The following is a 23,046-nucleotide window of genomic DNA, read 5'->3' as shown; positions in this document are numbered from 1 at the left end:
GTTACCCCCCGTCTCATGGTCCACTAAGCAATCCCTCACCCTAAAGGTATCATAGGGTCTCCACCATAGGGAATCTCTACCTTTGGTGTGTCTGCAAAGTAAAAGGCTGGTGTTGAGATGGAGTACTGAAGTGAGTGTCCTCAAAGTGAGGCCTCAGCTTCCTCCAATCATCCTCCACCATGGATGTCTTTCTTTCTTTAACTGAGTTGCACTGTGCTCTCAGGGTCAGCCTCTGGCTACCTAAAGCTGGAGGCTGGGTCCCTTTTGTGGGCTTACTGGAGGGACAGGTCAGGTTTGGGGCCCTAAGGTCCCATGTTTGCCTGGGCCCAACAGAATCCCCCTGGGGGAGGTCCCTCACTACCTGTAAAGGGGATCCCTCAGGAATGTTTTTAACCATCACCTGGCTGGGGCTACTAGCCAGGCAATCCTCATTCTTTCAATGGGGGGGTTCTTGTGGACAGGGGCCCTCTTGGGGTCCACTGGCCTCCCTGACCTCTGCAGCCCTGGGCTGACTGAGGCAGGGTAGAGAGAGGCAGGCTACCTGCACCAGACTGGGTCCCACCTTGGAAGGGTCCACTGACATCAGAGGCTCTGTCAGGCTAGGCCTGGCTACCTCTGGGGCAGTTCTTTCACAAGAGGTGAGGTCAGATCCCTGAGGAGGCTGGCCTTTTCCTAATGTCTGGGGAGAGGGAGACTTTTCTTCCTCCCCACTACTCTCTGTCTGTGTGGAGTGATCCGTAGTTTCAGGCTTCACTACACCTATGTCAGTCTGAGTATGGACTGAGAACATTACAGTCCTGCCAACCTTTTCAGGGAGGCACTCAGTTTGGGTTTGAGCTGTGACTGTCACAGCTCTGCCAATCTCTACAGGGAAGTCTGTCTTTGCCTGGGCTGTGGCTACCACTGCCCTTCCAACCTCTTCAGGGAGGAAATCTACTTGGACAGGGGTTGTGGCTGGCACAAACCCACTACCCTTTTGTGAAAGGCCTACCATTTTAGAATGGGTGTCTTGTTCAACTCCAGCCCAAGCTGAGAGTTCCAAGTCATTCCCCAGTAAGCAGTCCACAGGCAAGGTTGGGGACACTGCTACCCTCTTAGGGGCAGTGACACCTCCCCAGCTGAGACATACCTCTGCCATGGGATGACTGTTCTGTCTGCCATCAATGTTAGTTACCTGGTATGAGAAACCAGGCAAAAGCTGCTCAGAGGGAACTAGCCTATGGGCCACCATAGTGATGCTAGCTCCAGTGTCTCTGTAGGCCTCAGCTTTTCTACCATTGATGTAGGGCTCCTGTCTGTACCTACCCAAAGTGTTGGGACAGGCAGTGAAGTTGGCAAACCCCATGCCACCATCACAGACAAGAGTAGCTGCTGTAGGGGAATTGGCTAAGCCAGGGTCCCCCTGTGTTCCCCAAGAAAACCCAACCAAATTATTGGGGGCACTCCCACCACCTGGGGATTACTGCTGACAGTAATAGGTGGTGTGACAGGAGTAATTGGAGGAACAGTTTTGTTTTTAGCCTTTGGGCAACTGCTGTCAGTTTTCCAATGCCCAGGAGTTTTACACTCATGGCAATAAGGCTTTTTAACTGTGGTAGAGGGGGGAGCTTGGGACCCACAACCCTGTGTGGAGTTTTGGGGCCCTGAGGAAGATTTCTCTTTTGTTTTATCCCCACCCTTCTCTTGAGGCTTGGTGGTATCTTTCTTTTGGTCACCACCCTGGTTTTTAGGCCTAATCCTGGTCCTCGCCCATTTATCTGCCCTCTTTCCCAATTCTTGGGGAGAGGTCAAATCTGAGTCTACCAGGTGTTGATGGAGAAGCTGGTTCTGACAATTACTAAGGATCTGCTCCCTCATAATCAAGTTGTACAATCCTGTATAGTCCTGCACCTTGCTGCCAGTTAACCAACCTTCCAAAGCCTTAGTGGCACAATCCACAAAATCAGACCAGTCCTGTGTCTGTGTCTTCTGGGTGTCTCTGAACAACAACCTATATTGCTCAGTGGTTAAGCCAAACCCATCTATCAGAGCACTCTTCAGGACTTTGTAATTATCAGCATCCTCATCACTAACTTTGAGGAGCTTGTCTCTACCTTTGTCAGAAAAGGAGAGCCACACGATAGCTGCCCACTGACTCTGGGGTACCTGCTGTACTTTGCAGGCCCTCTCCAAAGCAGTCATCCACTTGTGGATGTCATCCCCATTCTTGTATGGGGGGACTATCTTGCTTAGGTTTCTATGGTCATAAGACCTATCCCTATCTCTAGGAATGTTGCTGCCACCAGTGGGTTCTAGCCCACATAATTTCTGCTCCCTGGCTAAAGCAAGCCTCTCTTTGGCAAGGGCTATTTCTTCCCTTTGGATCCTTAGATTGGCCTCCTTCATTTTAGCTTCATGCTCCCTTCTCTTTGGGGATGTCATCCTCCTAGGAGCAGGGTGCCTGGAGCCATGGGAGCTTACCGAATGCCTAGACTCACCAGAGTGAGACCTATGGCTTCTGTTTCCAAGGTTAGACCTTCTTGATGGTATGTATGGGGCTCCCCCATATCTCCCCTCATGTAGATTTAAGTTGGCCTGACTAAGTCTGCTGACAGGTCTGGGGCCAATGTCTACCTCTTCCTCAGATTCTTCTTCCTCATCCTCATCACCCCCACCCTCTACATCTTCTGTATCTGGGGGAGTGGAATCAGGGATTTCCTCTGTGGAGGGTATGCTTCCATCTGCTGGGCCTGAGGGGCCTGGGTTAGAGGCCCTCTTGGCATCATAGGCTTCTAGAAGTCTTAACAGCTGAATGGTGGTAGGGTTTGAACCCTGTTTCAGTTTCCTGGAGTTGGCCAATTGCCTCAACTCCTGAAAACTAAGGGATGCATATCCTGAAGGTGCCTGTGGAAGGTCACCAACAGGGGGAGTCACTGGAGAATCTCCTTGTCCAGACATGCTGTCTAGTGCAGTGTGGTGTACACTACCTACACTATGGGTTTACCTACTGATCCCTTGCTAGAGTTGTAGTCAGGGTGTGCTAGGCCCTGTGTTACTACAACAGCTGGTTCAGTAGAACTCAGAGTATTCTAAGCTAAGTTATATGTACCTTGGTACCTATGTGATCTTTCAAATGATCTTCTTAGAATATATGTGGTAAAACAACAGCAAGCTCAAATCCCAACCGCTGCTCACCAATGTGAGAAGTTGGCCTGGTATATGGTGCTCACTAGTTCTAGTGATCCCCTTGTACCATGCCAAGCAACCCTTATGGTGATTGGTTGTAAGTCAACCTTATAGACCAGCTATCCTAGTAGCATGGACAAAAGCAGTCTTAGGCTAAACTCTAAAGGGCGTGTTAAGCCAGCTGTTTTACCAACATATAATCCCTTGAACACCAAGTGAAAGGACACCACACAGGTTGTTATAAAAATAAAGTAAGTATTTATTTCTTCACAAGACATCCCTGAACTCTTTATGAGATCAGGGAGCTAAGCACATAACATAACTCTTAGGAAAACACTTTAGGTTGCACAAATTACAACGGTGCCTTAGGGGCACGACAGACCATATATTAAGAAAATGGAATGCGAATCGCTAGAAGGTATGTAACTCGCTCCAGAGGCTAGAGGACCGCTAGGACTACCCCACTAATACCTTAGGTTAGGAGCAGGAGGCCTAGGGAACACGCGTGCAGAGTGGGAACTCACACGCGGGATGCGGAACAAAGTCTATGGATACTAGCGGTTACAAAGTTACGGTTTCTGGACGTCTCTGACCAGCTAGGACTACAACGAAAGTGGAACTGGGCCCTTGGATAATCAATCCCTACTGGAGCACCGAAATGCTCACGTTACCTAACCCACGGGCCGCGGGTGCATAGGTGTAGAAAGGTGTCGGGTTTCCTCGTTGAAGTCTATGGCGCCGGAAGGAAAGATGCTGCAGGCGAGCTGGATGGAGGTGTCCGGATGATTCCAAGGATGGAAGAAGAAAGAAGAAGACCTGAAAGCAGAGGGGACAGAGTTCACAGATGCCAGCCGGCAACTGGAGTGGAACCAGGAGGAACCAGAGGTTGTCGCGATGCTTCAGGTGTAGAGTCGACGCTGTACTCAGGAGCCACGTGGACCAGGCGGTGTCTTCGACGACCAGGGTGGAGGCACGTGCTGTCCCACGCAGGTTTCTCGCTGTTGGCGTTGAGAGACCCCGGGTTGGAGTCAACAGGCCTTGGCAAAGGCAACCCACGCGGTGAGTGGAAACAGCGTCTGGAGTGGACCAGGAGGGTCCAGGTCACTTCTTGTTTGCAGAAGAGCAAGTACCAGTCTGGAGCAACCAGACCAGCGGTATGATGTCGCAGGTTCGTCGTCTAGGAGCCCACAGCCAGCCGGCAAGTGGACAGACAACGCGTGGAGCAGCAACAAAGCAGACGGGCCCCACGCAGATTTCGTGGAAGCTGGAGGGCGGATCTTCAGTGCAGGTGCTGCTCAGGAGTGGGGCTTCTCGGACCCCAAGCTTCTTCCTCGAGGATCCCTCGGAGGTTGGCTTCTCAGCGAAGTGCAGGTTTCTTCAGGATGTCCGGTCCCACGGGTCTCGTCGCACCCACGGATCCCAGCTGTGCTGTGGTCGTAGGTAAAAGCTAGAGAGGTCTGGAAGTCCGGGTCCTGTCGGGCTCTGGAGTCTTGATCCGAAGATGGACAGCAAAGTGAACCGCAAGGTCGCTGGTAGTTGGTGCCCATTTGCACGGGGTGGCTACCCCTTAGCCACAAGGGAGATTCTTCGTGTAAAGGTCAAGAGTTTCTTTCGGGGAAAGTTGTCAGGAGTTATCCAATTTGGAAGGGGGCCTGCTCCTACCTTTATTCAGGGAAAAGGGGCTGTCTCGCGACTAGGTCCTGCCCATGGGTGGGACCAGGAAGGGGGGTGGTTACACCCCCTATCCTTTGTCCGGTCTCGCGCCAGAACTGGGGCTGGAGTGCCCCAGGAACTGGTTTGAGCCGACATCTGCGCAGGAGCACCGGGGTGCCCCAGGCATGTCACCTTCCTTTCAGCCCTGCCTATCTGGATACACAAAATCCTGTCTGGGGTGGTGCTGGCACCTCCCTGGACAGGAAACCCTTTTTCCAAGCCTCCCTCGCTGGAAGGACTCCCAGCAGCGGGAGGGCAGACTTGTGTCTCAGTGGCAGCATCCATTTTGTGGAGCTGAGGCTTCGTTTAACTTTAACCGGGGTTACAGTTACTAACATGTCTTCTCCCTCTAGAGGGGTGGAATGCTACCCCCGTCGCCAGAACTGGCGAGGGGGTAGTATTCCAAAGCGTATGACACCTTACACGACATGTTTAGATAATGCCAAGCCAAAGTTACCCTAACCGCGAGGATTATAAGGCACCTAAAAGTATATGGTATGGCACTATCATGGAAACGGCTAAAGGGATGGATCCCGAAAGCCGCAGACAGGCTCAGCTCATGCTAGAGCACCATCTCACACGGTTCCAAGCACTCTGCCTTCAGGATTGTTAAGGCCTGCCATAGGAGTGACTGATAGGAGATCTGTGTGTCCATTTTGGGTTAGATATAGGTATACTATATCTACAGCAAAGGGTGATTACACCACCTTGCCCCAGCTGTTTGTACAGCAAGTTGTGTCTGTTTTAGATAGCCAGTCCAGGGGTGGCATAATACATGCTGCAGCCCCTGGTAGGCCTTGGGTACACCTCTGCCCTGGTTACAGGGACTCATGAGAGGACCCAATGTCAATTAAGTACATGGTTACAATTTAGAGAGAGAGCAGACAGCCTGAGACCCAGAATGGCAGGATCTCAGGCCAACTAAGTCGAAAAACCAGCTAGACACTAGGCAAAAAGTTGGGGGTAACCATAGTCAGATATCCACCTTCCTATATACTGGACGTCCATAATCTGGGGACCTGCCTGTGCGCGCAAAAAGCTCTAGCAAGACAGAGTCAGGATTCAGGATGACATGAGGGCATGTCAAAGCCAATAGTAAGAACTTCATAATACCTCCCAATGTACTACACAATGCACATTTGAGCACCACTGTTCCTAACACTGCACTTCGAGACCAAAAAATACATTCCATGTCTCTCTCTCTCTCTCTCTCTCTCTCTCTCTCTCTCTCTCTCTCTCTCTCTCTCTATCTCTCTCTCTCTCTTTTTCATGCTTTCAAATGCACATCCCACACGTTCTGTTCTTGGCAAGCTGTTCTACTCTGTGACAGCTCCCACTTTGCTAAAACTGTAAAGAGATACGAAAGGGTAAAATAAAACACCAAAAGTCAATTAAAATTATGGTAGTCAAAGGTCATCACGCGGTTTTAAACCATAGGAGTGCCTCTTGCACTACAATATGTGAGCTAAAGGGGTGCCATTTGTGGAAACAAAAGGTATAGTTTAAGGAAGGAGATCTGCCACAGGGACTTGGTTGGCAGGGACCCTGTGCACTTCCAGTTCAAATTACATCATTTCCCAGGTAAAAGGTGAGGGGGTAACTGTAGGAAGCTGACTCTGTATATACTATACCAAGGTAAAGTATAGTGTGCACAGAGTCCAGGGAGTCCCTAGAGGTATAACAGAGGCTAAATTAGACAAGTAATAACAGCTCTCTTTGTGGTAGTGTGGGTGAGCAGTTAGGCTTATCAGGAGGGTATGTTAAGCATTTATTGTATTCACTCAATCAAGGCTGATGGTACACACTCAGAGACAGAATCCAGACCAATTAGGTAAGTATAAAAAGGTACACTTATTTTTTATTTTATAGAACCACGCAGGACTTTGCACATGCAAGTATGAAATACTTTCAAATGCAAAGCTATACACAGAAATTCAATTGTGGAATGTATTGGAATCGATTACAGGTTTATATTACTTTAAAAACGAAAATACAGTAAGATTACTTTTGATTACTCTAGGATTACTTTTCAGTTACTCTTAGTATTTGCGGTGATATGCTGAGTTATCATACACTGGAGGTTGACAACTTACAGGTAAGTACAACAATTATTTAGTTAAAGCATAGTTACTTTCTTTTCATCAGTCAAAAACAGTAGGTCAACAGAACTTTTTTAGGAACAAAATTCGTAACATTGGTTACTATGGGATAAACGGTTTACAGGTAAGTAAACAAGTTTAAAGTATGGTTTTTGGGGTTAGGACCAACGTTCCCCAAGGTCAGTTAGGCAATCCAATTGGACCACCAGCGGCACTGGGGCGGCTGGGTGCAGAGTGCAGGGGCCCAATGTTAGCCAATCGGGCTGGGTGCACTTCAGTTGGGGTCTGCCCACGGGTAGGCCACTTGGTCTTGGGAGCCAAGCTCCTAGGGTTAAGGTCAGGGCAAAGGGAGTCCCAGGTTGGCATCAAGTCCACACCACCAGTGGCGCAGGGGCGCTGGGTGCAGGTTGCTGAGGAGGTGTCTGCAGCCCAATGCATTCCTATAGAGGTTGCCGGTTTTGGATTTTGGCTGCAGACTCAGTCCAGGAAGTATTCCAGGAGGAAACAGCAGCTCGGCAGGTATGTTGGAGGGCTCTGGGACGTAGGTGTGTCTCAGATCCTCTTCTCCAGGGTGAAGGGCCGCCTGATGCAGGGGTGCTTTCTGAGGTCAGATTTCACCTTACCGTGCCACGTGTGGTGGGGGGGGGTCTCTGTGCAGAAGCTGCAGGCGATGTTGATGGACTCTGGAGCACAGGGGAACCTCGCTGAGACTGGTGGGCAACTTGGACTCGGGCCATAAGCAGCAAGTGCAGTGGTAGTTCCAGGTGTCGAGTTTCTTCATCTTCAGCAGGCTCAGAGTCTTTCTTTGCAGTTTCTTTGGAACAGAGCTGTTGTTCACAGGAGATCCGGTCTTTGTTGAAGGCAGTCAGTCCTCCCAGAGGTTCTGGAGGTCGCTGGCTGCAGGACAAATCGACATTTGGCATAGGATCTCCAGAAACTGCAGCTGTGCCGGTAGGGCTGGGGCTGAGTCAGTTCTTTTCCACAGTCTCTTCTGCTGTGCGACTTCTTCCATCCTTCTTCTTTGTAGCTTGCAGGAATCTAAGGAAGCAAGGTTCAGGGTCGCCCCTAAATACTAAATTTAGGGGCATTTACAGGGGTGTGCAGGTCAGGACCAATGGGTCTGTTCCTTGGGGTGAGTACACCCCCTATTATGGCACCCTCAAGAGGGAGGAGGGCATGAGCCTCTCTCTAATTGGCTGGGTCCCCTCATCTTCAAGATGAAGGGGACTGAGATGTGAACTGCACCTTGCCTCCCCCACCTGAGTGGTTATTGGCAAAGGTGAACACATCTCTCCTACTAAATAGGTTTTCACTCTGATTTTCCTGCCCAAAGTGGGGATCAGAACCAGTGGGAGCCAGTTGCTGGGGGCAGCAAAAGGAAGGGACAGCTTCCAAAGGCAGCAGGCCTTTGAAGCTTCTATTTCATGGACCCAGTCCATCCTGTGGGGAGGAGGCATAACACCTCTGCCCTTGATGGTCTTTGTTTCTGAACCCAGAGAGCGGAGACTCTCTACCCAGGGGTACAGAAACCTGTCTGGTGGTGGTAAATGGTCGGCAGCCATTCAGGAACCACATCAGGGCTGGTCGGTTTTCGGGGGGCATCTCTAAGATGCCCTATGTGTGCATTTTACATTAAAGCCAACACTGGCATCAGTGTGGGTTTAATGTGCTGAGACGTTTGCTACCAAACTTCCAGGATTTCAGTAAAGCCATTATGGAGATGTGGAGTTCGTAACAACCAGTTCCCAGACTTTGCTCCCATGGCTTTACTGCACTTACAATGTCTAAGAATGGACTAAGACACTGTAGGAGTACAGTGCTCATGCTACTGTACCCTCACTTGGTGGCTAGTGCACCCTGCTAGAGGGGTGATCTACTTAGGCCCCAGGCAGTGGGTTTCAGGCATGGCACACAGGGATGTGTGCTATGTTGAACCTTCACTTTTCTCCTCTGCAAAATACGCAGCCTGCAATGACAGTGTGTGGGTGTTAGAGTGCAGTGCCCCTAAGAGTGGCACGATAAGTGATGCAGCCCTTAGATGCCTTCCCTGGTCACAGTGCCCTTGGTACTCATGGTACCTTTTACAAGGGGCTTACCTATGGCCAGAGAGGTGGCAATTGGGGGTACAAAGGTACAGTTTTAGGGAGAGAACACAGGCCATGGGTACCTGATTGACAGGGACCCAGGGCACATCAATTCAAAGTGCATCAGAAACCTGGTAAAAAGTTGGGGGTTGCTGCAACAGAAACCACCCACTTTCCTACACTAACTATGTCCGAAATAGGCACTTTCCTACACTGGGAGAAATCATTTGTCCATTTCTCAGTTCCTCCCTAAAGGCACTCCCTGCTCTGATCTGACAGGTTTCAATAAGTCAGTTCTTCTTTAGTGTTGGACTTGGCCCTTCTGGCAAGTTCACTCCTAAAACTTTTTTCATTTATCCTAGCCTTTTCCTATGTTGTATTAGTGGTTTTAGGCCTCTAGGCACTTTTACACTGTGTCCCAGTGGAAAGTGCGTGCGCTCTGTGTATGTTTTAGTGAGACTGACCTGCCCTCCCATAGGAATGCATTGGGGATCTGAGTGACCATGCTAAGTCCTGATGTGAGAGGAGTGCAGGGTCGAGTTTGGTATGTGCGAACTCGTGAGATTGAATGCTGCGCGATGATGTGTGCGTCGTTACTGTGTCTAGTGTAGAAGTGCCACTTCTAGAAGCTGGCATGTATGTGTAATAAATGTGAAGTGACTTATTTAACTTCCACAGCTGCGCAGCACTTAGTGCCAGCTGCAGCGTTTAGGCCCTGTTCTTGTCCCCAGCTGCCCAGCAAGTAGTGGGCAGCTGCTACGTTTAGGTTCTGGCGCAACCTGGGCCCTAATGTGATTTAGGTGCTATTGTGATTTATATACTAATGCGTTGGGTGTAAGGAAATGTACTGTGTGTAGTATGCTTTGCGCACCCTGTGTTTTATACCTCTAGATATGATTTCTGCATAGGAGGTTGTTTTACCTGTTTAGGTTTATGTTCGGGAGATTATACTTCCCTGTGTGATGTACGCCCCTAGTGTAATTATACTTAGGATGTAGGGTCTAATGCGTTAGACTTGTGAGAGATTGCATAATGTGTTTATGCCCCCGTGATGTATACAGGATAGGTCTTATACCTGATTCTATTGTGATAATGCTGAGGTCATTATGGCGCCAGTAGTTACTGGTTGTGCTCTACAGTTATAATTTGTGTTACAGTTGGTATATGTTCTGCATTTACAATTGGTGATTTGTGCTAATTCTGACAGGGGTCCAGGTGGCCCTGTCTTGTGTAAATAGTCCCCTGTAAAATTCTGACCAGTGCCAGTTGGCACAGTGTAAATTATGTGATTATCATCTAATGTGTTTATTATAATACAAAGGCTATTTTTTATATATAACCTTGTGTGGAGTTTCTTTTGTGGTGGGCCTAGGGTGTTGTTGCTGAGTGCGCGCGCAAATGCTTTACACATTGCCTCCGGGATAAGCCTGACTGCTCGTGCCAAGCTACCAAGGGGGTGAGCAGGGGTTATCTTTGGCGTGTAACTCCCCAGCCCTGACTTAGAGTGGTGGTCTCTGCCTGGCTTTGGCGCAAGCCTTAGCCAACCAGAGATCTCCTTTCTAACATTTAGGCACTAGGCCATCCCAAATTTTGGGCTCCTTCTGGGTTTGTGGACCTTTGGTGGCAGGGCTACCAGCCTTCCTTCTCCTCCTATTGGCTTTAGGGACCTATTCCATAATTTCAGACTCCAGCACCCCTTGACTCTCTCTCAAGCCCTTCTGTACTCTGGTTCTGACACACACCCAATCATGGAGGCCCAGCATGTCTGCATTGGACTTCCTCTCTATTTCTGCTCAAGCAGAAGTTTCTAATTCTTCACCCAGCAAACACTCCATTGGGATAGGAGGGAACACAGCTACCTTCTTTATGACAATAACTCCTCCCACCTCAAAGTCAACCACAGCCATAGGTTGTGACTTTTTAACATTGTCAGTGTTGACATTCTCGTGCTCCTCATCAGGTAGGATCTGGTCAGGGGAAACTAGTTTAGCCATGCCCATGGTTACACTGTCACCTTTATCCCTCCAAGACTTCACCTCCACCCTATTGATTTTTGGCCCCTGCCTATACTTTTCCATGCTAAGTGGCAAGCAGGCCAAAGCCTCAATGTCCTCTCCACCCAGGGACAGTAAGGTAGCCTCTGTGTGCCCTTTAGGGTAAATCTAGGGGCAACTTCCCATCCAATCCCTACACTAGCCAGCCTTAGGACTTGTCACCAGTGGGTGCCTTTTTGGTGCACATGGCATCTCCCCTCTTCTGCCCTGGCTGTTTGCAAAGCACACGCCTGCGCTCAAGGGGTCACGCTTCTTTCCCTGGTACCTCTTCCCCTTTGACTGGGATGTGGCTCGGAACTCCCGCCTTCTGTGTTTTTGGGGACTCTTTGAGGCTATCCTTCTTTTAATCATTTCCCCTGAGAGGGGTTGTGGCTACTTTTCTTCTGGACACTTCCCAAAGCCTTCTTAGGGACTGTGGTTCTTACCCGCTCATCAGCTATCTTGCCCAGCTTCCTAGGGCTAGACAGCTTAGAGTCCACCAGATAGTAATGCAACTTCTCTGAATGACAATGTGTTAAAATGTGCTCCTTAACTAATAGATTATAGAGCCCTTCATATGTATCCACTTTGTTGCCTTTAATCCACCCATCTACTGCCTTAACTGAGTTGTCAATGACGTTTACCCATGTTTGTGCATTACCTCTCTGAAGGGATCTAAGCTTCAGGCTATATTCTTCAGGAGTTAACCCAAAAAGCTGAACAGGGACTGCCTTCATGTAGGTGTAGGATTTAGCTACCTCCTCCTCCAGTGCGAGTAACCTATCTCTACCAACCCCTGGTACTAGCTCGCACAGACACGTTCCCCAGTGTTGTGTCCCCAACATCCTCATCTTGAGAGCTCTCTCAGATGACGCCAGCTACTTGTGAATGTCATCCCCTGGAACATAACTAGGGACAACCCTTTTGGGCAACCTTACATCAGGCGCACATCCCTCAGCACCTTTGGATCTGCTGCCACCATCATCTCTGGGCTCCAAGCCTGGCCTGGCCCTCCTTTCCTCTAGGGCCAACCTTCTCTCAGCCAGGGCCATGGCCCTCTCCTCCATGTCCAGGACTGCCATGCTCTCCTATATAGATCTATGGCTGTGTTCAAAGCCATCCAGGCTGTGTGCCCTGGGGACCCTCTTGGGCCCTCCATGCAGATGGGGTAGTTAGGTTTGTGCCTGTCCCACTGTCTCCACTCAACAAGCTGTGATTCTCCCTCACCTCCTCTTCATCCCCTCTACTTTGGGGTAATTCCTTCCTCAGGCATGGTGGTACCCTCTGAGCCTCCTCCCAGGCTTTCAGGGCCTTAGTCAAACCAGATGTTTTGGCTTTGGCCCCCATTATGATTTCCCTCGCTGTACAAATTTCCTCAGATCATTCCTTTTGTATGAGGACAGATTTGCCAAGTCGAGCTCCATGTCACCTGTGTCAAAACGTGGCTCCTGAGCTGGTTCAAAAACTTCTGGAAAACTTTTTTCTCCTGTACTTGAACTTGTAGGAAACATTGGCAAACTTTTCAAACTCGTCTTCACTACTTTGGAAAGTTTTTGTAGTCTTTGGAGAAAGTGATCTGGAGTTCAAAAATATCCACAGAAAAACTGTTTTGGGAGCAAGAAATTCTTTCTAGGTTTATACTTATGCTGATTCTCAGAGGTCTTAACTTTAACAACTGTATGGTACTGCTACACACAAGTTCTGGATCCCACTTCTATGCACCAATGTAAGGAAATATGGTGTCTTTTATGGTGTGGTAGGGCAACCTCACCATTTAATACGCTTACCAACTTCTTTAGGACCCTTGGGTTTTCTCTATCAACCCCTCAGCTCAATCCTGGTTGGCTGTGGCACTGAGTAGTAAGGCTTACAAGGAGGAACACGTGCTGCACATTTAAATAGTACTAAAACAATTGAAGAAGAAATCAACATGGCATTCAAGACATCCAGCACCAATTTATAAAAATAGGTTTATTTTTAAAAGAATTTAGACACAAGAACGAAAAAGATCCACTGGAGGATTCTTGAGATATAGATTTTACAAGCAATAATAAATCAGTGCAATTTCACTCAGCCCCAAACATGCTTTGGCAAAATTAACTAATTGGACACTTAGAAACTTTTTCAAGGAAAACTTAGGTAAGTGTCACTGCGGTCGGTTAGAAGTACTCGGTGTGACCAACTGCAGCAGGGAGCTAGTCAGGGGGACCTGCAAGGGGTCTTCCTGTAGGGATTCCTCGGTCCATGAAGATGGTGGGGGGGTCCTGATTGCAAGGTCGAAGTCCCACGAAGGTCTCTCTGGTCTGGCAGAAGTCCAGTCACCACTGAACTACCAGTCGCCCATTGTTGCAGTCACAGGCCAATTGTTCATGGCTCAATAACGTCCTTTCTGAGGGTCCCAGCAACTCTCTGACAGCACACACAGGTTCAGCAAATTTGGGTGTAACTCTGTGCATCGGGTCTTGGTCGTTGGTGCTGCATGGCGGCGGTGGTAGCGGCTTGAAGACTTTTGGCTACCACTTGCCCCAGCAGGCTTCTTCAGCTGTTGTGTCTGTGTGCTGCAAACAGGAGGCCAGTCAGCTGGCCCTTGGAGTTCTCTTGGCTTAACTGGGCTTTGGAGACAGGGTTTCCCTGAGCAGGACATAGCAGGCAGTCCCTCTCTTCCCTAGCCACCAGATGAAGTCCTCGCAGGTGCAGCCTCTTTTTGCTGGTCCCTTAAGGCAGCAGGGCATTCCTTTCTCCAAGCCAGTCAAGGTCTGAGGTCTGGGTGCCAGGGGAGCCCCCTTTATGCTTACAAGGTGCCCTCAGGGCAGGATCCGGTTGGTAGCCAATGGGCTACCAGGTTGCGTCTCACCTGGTGACCTGTGGAGTGTGTCATCTAGCTATTCCAGGATGCACCATGCTACCCACTCTTTAGATGGGGAGACACCTCTCCTGGTGTACAGGCCTCATGAGCCAACCCCCAGGTGGGGGGGGAGGAAGGGTGGCTACATTAGGTCTACACGCTTCTGTGGAACCTGCTTTGGCAATTGGTTTCCCATCTCTGCTCCCCATGCCAGTCTGTCTACCTTAACAATGGAGCAGCCCTCCCTCCTGGTGCCCCACAACTGCTCTTCAAAGGTGGCTTCACCTTTGAAGCCTGCCTTTTGGGACTAACACCTAAGTGGCTTCCTGCAGGAGGGAGGTGACACCTCCCTGATATGCAACCACTCCTTACTCTCCTTCCTGAGAGTCATTGACATGTCTCTCCAGGAGGGCAGAGAACTGTCTTGTTAAAGCAGGCTCCATGTGTGCGAGTAAGGCACAGTAGTTTTAAAGGCTACAAAGTGGCAGCTTTGCTAGAGTTGGACACTGCAACAAGCCACATGAATTTTGTCTTGAGATACAAGTCGGGCTTAATGTAACAAGTTGTTTTATACCTTGGAATGCCCTCTTTGACCGCACCATTCAGGACCTAGCACAGCTGAGGGGTCAGAGTGTAACACTGTACTTGCCAACTGGGCGACCAAGTCTTTCCCCAGAAAAAACATTTGTTTTGCGTGTTTTACGGTCAGGGCATGTCAAGTACATGTCCTGCATGCGTCATATGTTGCACCCTGCCTTAAGGGCTCAGGAGGCCTGCCAGAGGGATGACTTACACATATGCCCTGGGGAGTGGTGGCTTTGCAATGGCTTTCAATGGCAAAGTCAGGTCCTTACTCTGGGAAAAGGGCTCTGTAACAAGGTAGACATTGGTTCTTACTCTGTGGAGAGGTAGATACTGGTTCCTACACTATGGATAGGGGGGGCTCTGTGGAGAGGCAGGCACTGGTTCCTATGCTGGGGAGAGGGCTCTGTAGAGAAGCAGATACTGGTCCTTCCTCTGGGTTAAGGGCTCAGTAGAGAAGCAGATACTGGTTTTTACTCTGGGCAAAGGGCTTTGTGGAGAAGTAGCCACCAGTTCTTACTCTGGGAGAGGGGTTTAAGGAGAGGTAGACACTGGTTATTTGTCTGTGGAGAGGCTTTGTAGAGAGGTGGCACTGGTTCTTACTCTGATGAGATGGCTCTGTGCGAGGCAGGCACTGGTCCTTACTCTGGATTGAGGGCTCAGTGGAGAAGGGAACACTGGTTTTAACTCTGGAAGAGGGCTCTGTAGAAAGATAGACACTGGTTCTTACCCTGGGAAGATGGCTCTGTAGAAAGGTAGACACTAATTCTTATTCTGGGAAGAGGGCTCTGTAGAAAGTTAGACACTGGTTCTAACTCTGGGAAGAGGGCTCTGTAGAAAGGTAGACACTGGTTTTTACTCTGGGTATAGGGCTCTGTGGACAGGCGCACACTGGTTCTAACCCTGGGAAGAGGTCTCTGTGCAGTGGCAAACACTAGTTCTTTCTCTTGGGAGAGGGCTCTGAAGAGAAGCAGACACTGGTCTTTACTCTGGGAAGGGGGCTCTGTGGAGAAGGGGACACTAGTTCTTACTCTGGAGTGAAGGCTCTGTTGGTGGCATGGCTCTGTGACAGGCCGGTGCTGGTCCTTACTCTGGGAAGAGAGCTCTGTAGAGAAGGAAACACTGGTCCTTATTCTGGGGACGGGGCTCTGTGGACAGGCACACACTGGTCTTTACACTGAGAAGAGGGATCTGTGCTGTGGAAGAGATTCGTTCTTACTCTGGGGAGAGGGCTCTGAAGAGAAGTAGACACTGGTTCTTACTCTGGGAAAAGGTGTCTGTAGAGAAGGAGACAATAATTCTTACTCTGGAGTGAATTCTCTGAAGAGAAGCAGACACTGGTTCTTACTCTGGAGAGAGGGTTCTGCAGAGAAGCTGTTACTGTGTTTTATTCTGGGAATAGGGCTCTGTAAAGAAGGGGACACTCATTCTTACTCTGGAGTGAAGGCTCTGTACAGAGATAGACACTAGTTCTAACTCTGGTGAGATGGCTTTGTGAGAGGCAGGCACTGGTCCTTGCTGTGGGAAGAGAGCTCTGTAGAGAAAGAGACATTGGTCCCTATTCTAGGAAGAGTGCTCTGTGGACAGACAGTCACTGGTCTTTACTTGGTTGGAGGGTTCTGTAGAGAAGCAGACACTGGTTCTTACTGTGGGGAGAGGGCTCTGTGGGGAAGGGAACACTGGTTCTTACTCTGGTTAGACATCTCTGTAGAGAAGCAGACACTGGTTTTTGCTCTGGGACGAGGGCTAGGTAAAGAAACACACACTGGTTCTTATTCTGGGAACAGGGCTCTGCGGACAGGCACACACTGGTTCTTATTGTAAGACTGAACAAGTATAGGTAGCAATGAGATCTGTTCACCGCACCACCACGTGTGTTATCAATTTGGTCAGAGTTTCCTTAAGTAGTTGCCAACCTCAAAAAGGCTAGCCACCAACAATAGCCTATCATAATACAAATTATACAAAGAAGGGTAGAGAGGCAACTTCAAAGGAAAACTATATATGAAAACACAATGCCACCATAATAACAGAAAGGATGAGTTGAAAGGTCCGTTCTTTGCTTACTATAATTCGTTTATTCAAAATCTTCTGAATCATAAAATAGCAGTTCAGCACAGCCAACGCGTTTTGCCCAGTAATTGGGCTTCTTTAGGGTTGAAAACATACCATAAACATGATACATTACTTACAAATACATGGATACAAGATACATATACTCACATATTATACAAACAATACAGAACAATATATATAACTAAAACAGGAACATCAATAGTGATGGAACACCCTTTGTTTGCAAAACTGATTTGACAAACTGTACAAATTTATATTCATTCAGATCATATAGGATTCATTCTAAAATATATTGTAGCGTACAGAGGCGTAATTTTCATAGTTAAAACCAAATCACTATTAATTCTTTGATTTACAGAATTCTGTTATACCGTTTCTTTCATCCATTAATTTTATGGGATAGCCCAGTTCCTTATTTTATATTTTTTCAGTACATCTAAAATCATTAAGCATACTGTAAATTGATAACTCTAAACGCACCAGTGTTGTTGGATAAATAGTGTAAAATATGCAGAAGATTTTTGACTTCCATGTCTTCGCCGGTTGATTTTTGTGCCCCCACAGGCTAAATATTTTTCCAAACATCGGTCTACATAACACAATTTGTTTTGCTAACAGGCTATGCTGAACTACTATTTTATGATACATAATTACTACTATATGCACATTTTAAAATTGGACACAAAAATGGGGATGAAGCTATGTTTTTCTCTTGAGGAAAACTGATGCGTTTAGAGGTATCAATTTACAATATACGTAATGATTTTCGATGTACTGAAACAAATTAAAATAGGCAACTGGGCTTTCCCGTAAAATTCATGGATGAAAGAAAGGGTGTAACTGAATTCTGTAAATCAACGAATGAATAGTGATTTGGTTTTAACCATGAAAATTACACCTATGTATGCCACAATTAATTTTAGAATGAATCCTATATAGATCTGAATTAATATAAATGTGTACAGTTTATCAAATCAAAGGGTGTTCCATCACTATTGATGTTCCTGTTTTAGTTATATGTATTGTATTGTATGTATAATATGTGAGTGTATGTACCTCTTATCTATGTATTTGTAAGTAATGTTTATAATATGTTTTCAGCCCTGAAGAAGCCCAAATGCTGGGCGAAACGCATTGGCTGTGCTGAACTGCTGATTTATGATTCAGAAGATTTTGAATAAAAGAATTGTAATAAACAAAGATCGGACCTCTTAACTCATCCTTTCTGTTAATATTGTGGCATTGTGTTTTCTTACATAGTTTTCCTTTGATGATGCCTCTCTACCATTGTTTGTATAACACATTGGTTCTTACTCTAGGGAGATGGCTATGTAGTGAAGCAGACACTTGACCTTCCTCTTGAGAGAGGGCTCCATGAGAGGCAGAGTCTAGTCCTTACTCCGGGTAGAGGGCTCCGTATTAAGGCAGTTACCGTCATGATTCTGGGTAGAAGGGGCTTCACAGAGAGAAATACTGATACACTGGAGCTCTAAGGGAGGAGATACTTGCTGATCCTTATTCTTGAGAATAGGCATTCTGGAGAGGCAGACACTGGTCATTACACTGGAAAAAGGATGCTTTGGAGAAACAGTCACTGGTCCTTAGTCTGGGGAGAGGGCTCTGAGGAGCGGTAGTCACTGGTCCATACACTGCAGAAAGACTCTGTGGAGAGGCAGGCATTCTTAGTCTGAGGGAGAGGGATATGCGGAATGGCAGTCGCTGGTCTTTAAAATGGGGAGAAGCTCTGTGGCGAGACAGATATTTGTCCTGACTCAGGATAGAGGGTATAAGTATGTGGTAACCACAGATATCAAGCCTAGCCAAAAGGCAGTGCTGTGGAGAGGTAGAAAATAGTCCTTATTCTAAAGAAAGGGTGCTTTGGAGATGTAGATAGTGCTCTGGAGCAGCAGTCACAGGTCATTTCTCTGGAGGGAGAGAACTCTGGAGATGGGTGTACTTTAGGGGATGGGTGCTTTGAGGAGGCAGGCACTCTACCTTAATCTCTGGAGAAGTAACTTTTGTGAGAAAGAGAGAGAGAGAGAGATGCTGATAGATACAGTGGGGCACTAGGTGAGTAGATGCTTATCCTTATTTTATGGAAGAGGCAGTCTGGAGTGGCTGTGACTGGAAAGGCAAAAACTGATTCTCACTGTTGGGCGGGCGTACTCTGGAGAGACAAACATTGATCCTTACTTTGGGGAGAAGGCATTTTGGAGAGTCAGGCAGGTCCTTAATCTAGGAATAGGGGGCTCTTGAGAAGCAGGCACGAGGCCTGATACTGAGAAGAGTGCTCTGGAGAAGCAGATATTCATCCTTCCTTTGGGGAGACAGTCGTATGGAGCCACACACACTGCCCTTATTCTGGGGAGAGGGTTCTGTAGAGAAGCAGGAGCTGGTCCATATTATGGGAAAAGAGCAGTGTGATGCGCGGATATTGGTGCTTACTCCCAGGAGAGGGGGCTTTAGAAAGATAGAGACTGGTTCTTACTCTGTGGAGAGAGTGTTCTGGAGGGACAGACACTGGTCTTTACTTTGGGAAGAGGGTAGTATGCCAACTTTCCATTATCACTTTGCAGGACATTTTGTGTGCTTAGAGACATATTGAGCATGTGGATTCCTAGCACAGGCGTCAACATAAGAAGACAGAAAGCCCATTGCTAGGAGTTCACATAGTGCATTTTGGGGGTTTGATTCTAAACCCCCTCCATTAAATTAGGTCATCTTAAAGATTTAAATCAAGCTGGAGATTAAGCTTATAGAATGTGATTATTATTTACACTGTATTGGAGTTCTCTCCCTTTACCACCACCAGGAGTAAGCCGTGTCAGCTCACTTTAGCAACTAATGTAAGACAAGTTTAGAAGATGAACACAGTGGTGTCCAAAAGCTGCTAGTGAGCGTGTGGTTTAAAACATCGGCTGGATATTACCTGGGGGAAGAAGTGCCAGTTTCATGGTATATTCACTAACATGCAGCGTAGTGGTAAATCATGTGCAGCCTTTTCAGCATGTGGCAATGTGCTGCATTCTCGGGTCCACTATTTAACTACCAGTTTAATCCTGGACAAATCATGCTATCGCTTTACTTCCGTCCACTGATCTGATAATATGTCAGAACTTTGAAAAAGGCTTAATTTAAAAATAAACATGAAATGGACAGGTCCCCAGCATTGTATTGATTAACACGTTCAGGGCTGGTCATCGGCAGGTGGCTAGGTTTGCATCTCAATAAATGAACATGCAGCTGTGCCTGCTGCCCTGAGGTGATCACTGCTGTTATTCTTGCATATGACCTTGTCTGATGTCACTATTACAACTCTAACAATATTAGTAGCCCATGGTGCTTTTCATAGAACAAACAGCTCTTATTACAGAAAAGGTTAGAGCCCTCTGCTTTGGAGGCAGCTGCTGTTTCTTACTTTGTGGGGAGAGACCTCTAGAGCAAGATCTGCTGAACCGATAGACCATAGCCATTTGAGAGGTGACTTCAAACAATCCAGCAAAGTAGGTAGGATCTATTCTTACTGTTGTGTTGCAACTTCATTCTGTCTGCTTCCAGGTTGTATCCTCAGAGGGCTCTACTACCCTGGTTGATATGAGCAGAAGTGTAGAACCTTAACAGGGTCCGAACATCATGGGACACTCCTTTGTCAAACTATTGGTCCTACCTGACGCTCTTGGACGGTGTTATACTGTCCCTGCCCCCATGAGGAGAAATTGTGTTTTACTTTACAACACAAAGGGCCACATGTATCAACATTTGTGATAGCGATTACCTAATTGCGATTTTCAGCGAATCGCAATTAGGTAATCGCTATTACAAATATATGAAACTCCAAGAGTTTCAGACACCGATTCGTAGGGGTTCGCATATTGACCTACCTCATTAATATTAATGAGGTAGGTCGCAATTTGCGACCTCCTAGGAATCACTAAAATCACGGGGATGGTGGCTTGCTGCGTTCAGTAGACCACTGTGTCCGTGATTGCTTTGAAATAAAGCAATTTTTAAAAAATGCAGCCTGTTTTCCTTAAAGAAAAACGGGTTGCGTTTAGAAAAAAAATTATTAGTTCACTTTTCATTTTTTAAGAGCACGCAGTGGTCTGTGGGACCACTGCCTGCTCTAAAAAAATGTTTTTTCCAGACATTTACAATCTTCCTGTTTGCAAATGGGTTACCACCAACTTGAAGTTGGTGGTAAAATGCTAATGTTTTGCAACCACATTCACAGTCACAAAATATTCATACATACCGTTACGATTTGGTATTTGGAAGGGACGCCCTAAACACGCCTCTTCCAAATACCGAATTGTAAACCCATTTTGCAATTTGGTAACAGGTTACTGAATCGCAAAATAGGGTTTGATACATGTGAAAAACCTTATCTGTGTTCGCAAACAACCCAATTCTGAAAATTGGCCCATTTGCGAATGTAAAAATGCTTGATACATGTGGCCCATAGACCCTTTTTTGATCTTGGGATGCACAAAATGTTGGGCAGGGACAGAAAATAAGCCAGGGCATCAAATAATTGTGACCCTCATTAGCAATTCAAATAGCTAAAAAATGGACCACATTGTAAATCAGGACAGTTTAAAAAGAAAAATTCAGTTACAGTCATACAGTACCATATGTTATTAGTCACTATGGGGAACAGTACACTTTCATTGCCTTTACAATCTCTTTTGTTACATAGCCAAGCGTGAATTAGAGACTTTTGTACTTTACCTTGTCACTTTCCCTTTCCTTTATTTACCAAGACGCCCTCAGCTTGCCATTGAGTCGGACAGAAATCAGGACAGTTTTGAACTTGTAAAGACGCGCTGCGTAGGTGTTTCACAAGGTATGGGAGACGGTATTCATCTGTGCTTGCAGCTGGCAACGTATATGGTAATACTGGGGAAATCAACAGTAATAGCTTTGGCAAAGCCAATAGGTTTCTCCTATGAAAGATCTAATAGCTTTGTCAATATTTTTATCTGAAAGAAACACGTTAGTTAGATTCCTCACCTTAGAATATCCCCAGGCGTCAGGCTGGATCCGGAAAGATTTTTCGTCAGCAATACCCCATGCGCGTCGCTAGGCGTTGTCTGCAGCTCCGCGTCCGTCGTCGGCGTCGTGCGCCGGAATGACGTCGTCGGAGTACTTAGACGCCGCCCTCGCGCACTGACGTCAGTTCTTCTTTTTTCCGCGCCAGACAGCGCTGATCCGGGAAGAGCTTACCCCTTTAGACTAAAACTTTTTGGACTCTTTTGTCTACTCAACTCGAACTGGTGCCGGTAGAATGCCCGGGTTTAAAGCCTGTGACTCCTGTCACCGACTGATGTCAGTGACGGACCACCACCGCCGGTGCCTTTACTGCCTGGGGGCCGACCACGATGCGGAGTCGTGCCTCGACTGCCAGGCCTTGACCTCGAAGGCTAGGCGGGAGCGGTCCCCCAAGCTTCTCGAGCTCCGACACTCCACTCCGCGCCGTTCAAGGTCCCGGTCCAGGAGGAGGTCGAAGGACCGGTCGTGGAGCCGCAGCCACCATCACCGCTCGTCGGGTTCCAAGTCTTCGGGTAAGTCGAAGCATGGTAAGAAGTCCAAGAGACGACACCGCTCTTCGGACTCCCCTCGCCGGTCACGCGACTCGGTCGAGGGTCCGGGTGGTACCACCCCCGCGGCTCCGTCGGAGCCTCAGGAGCCGCGTCCGTCCCCATACCCACCGGTCCCTGGGACTGACGCAACTCCGGCGGAGATCAGTGCCTTCCTCTCGGCCATGAGGGGCCTGGCTCTGCCGTTGACGCCTGCTGGCGCGCCTCCGGGCCCCGCGGGCTCGACTGGGTGGCCTAGCGAGCCGGCGGCTCCGGCCCCGGCGCCGTCGTCGACTTCGGTCCCGACGCCGCAGGTTCCCGTGGGATCCAGGCCTGGATCTCAGTCGGTGCCGGTCGACCTCACGACGCCTCCTCCGCCGGCAACAACACCGGTTCCACCACCGGCGCCATCTCCGGACGACGCCGTTCCCCGGTTCAGCCCTGGTCTGGGCCCGGTGCCGGTGCGGCGCCGTCCGGCACCGATGGATGACAATTTCATCTACCGTCCGGCTCCGATTATTACCCCTATCAGGAATCGGATGACCGGGGCGACTGGGAGGGGTCTGAGGACCCTCTGGCCATGCAGGCTGACTTATCTCAGGACTGGGCAGATGAGCTGGGGGATGCCAGTGATCTGGACACCTCCCCGGACCCTGGTTTCATCTCTCCTCCGACTGTGGCTTCGGAGGAAGCTGCTGCATTTTCCGTGGTGCTGCGCAAGGCGGCCGAAGCCCTTGGGCTGGAGCTGCCTGCTGTGGCCGTGAGGACTAACCTCCTCACTGAAGTGCTTCAACCATCAGCAAGCTCCTCTGAGCCTCTGCTGCAGTTCAATGAGGCACTAGTGGACGTTCTGAAGGGCACCTGGTCCAAGCC

This window comes from Triturus cristatus, chromosome 3_2 (assembly GCF_964204655.1).
Source record: "Triturus cristatus chromosome 3_2, aTriCri1.1, whole genome shotgun sequence".
Lineage (NCBI taxonomy): Eukaryota > Metazoa > Chordata > Amphibia > Caudata > Salamandridae > Triturus > Triturus cristatus.
The sequence above is the reverse complement of the archived record's forward strand: the minus strand, read 5'-3'. Positions refer to the sequence as shown.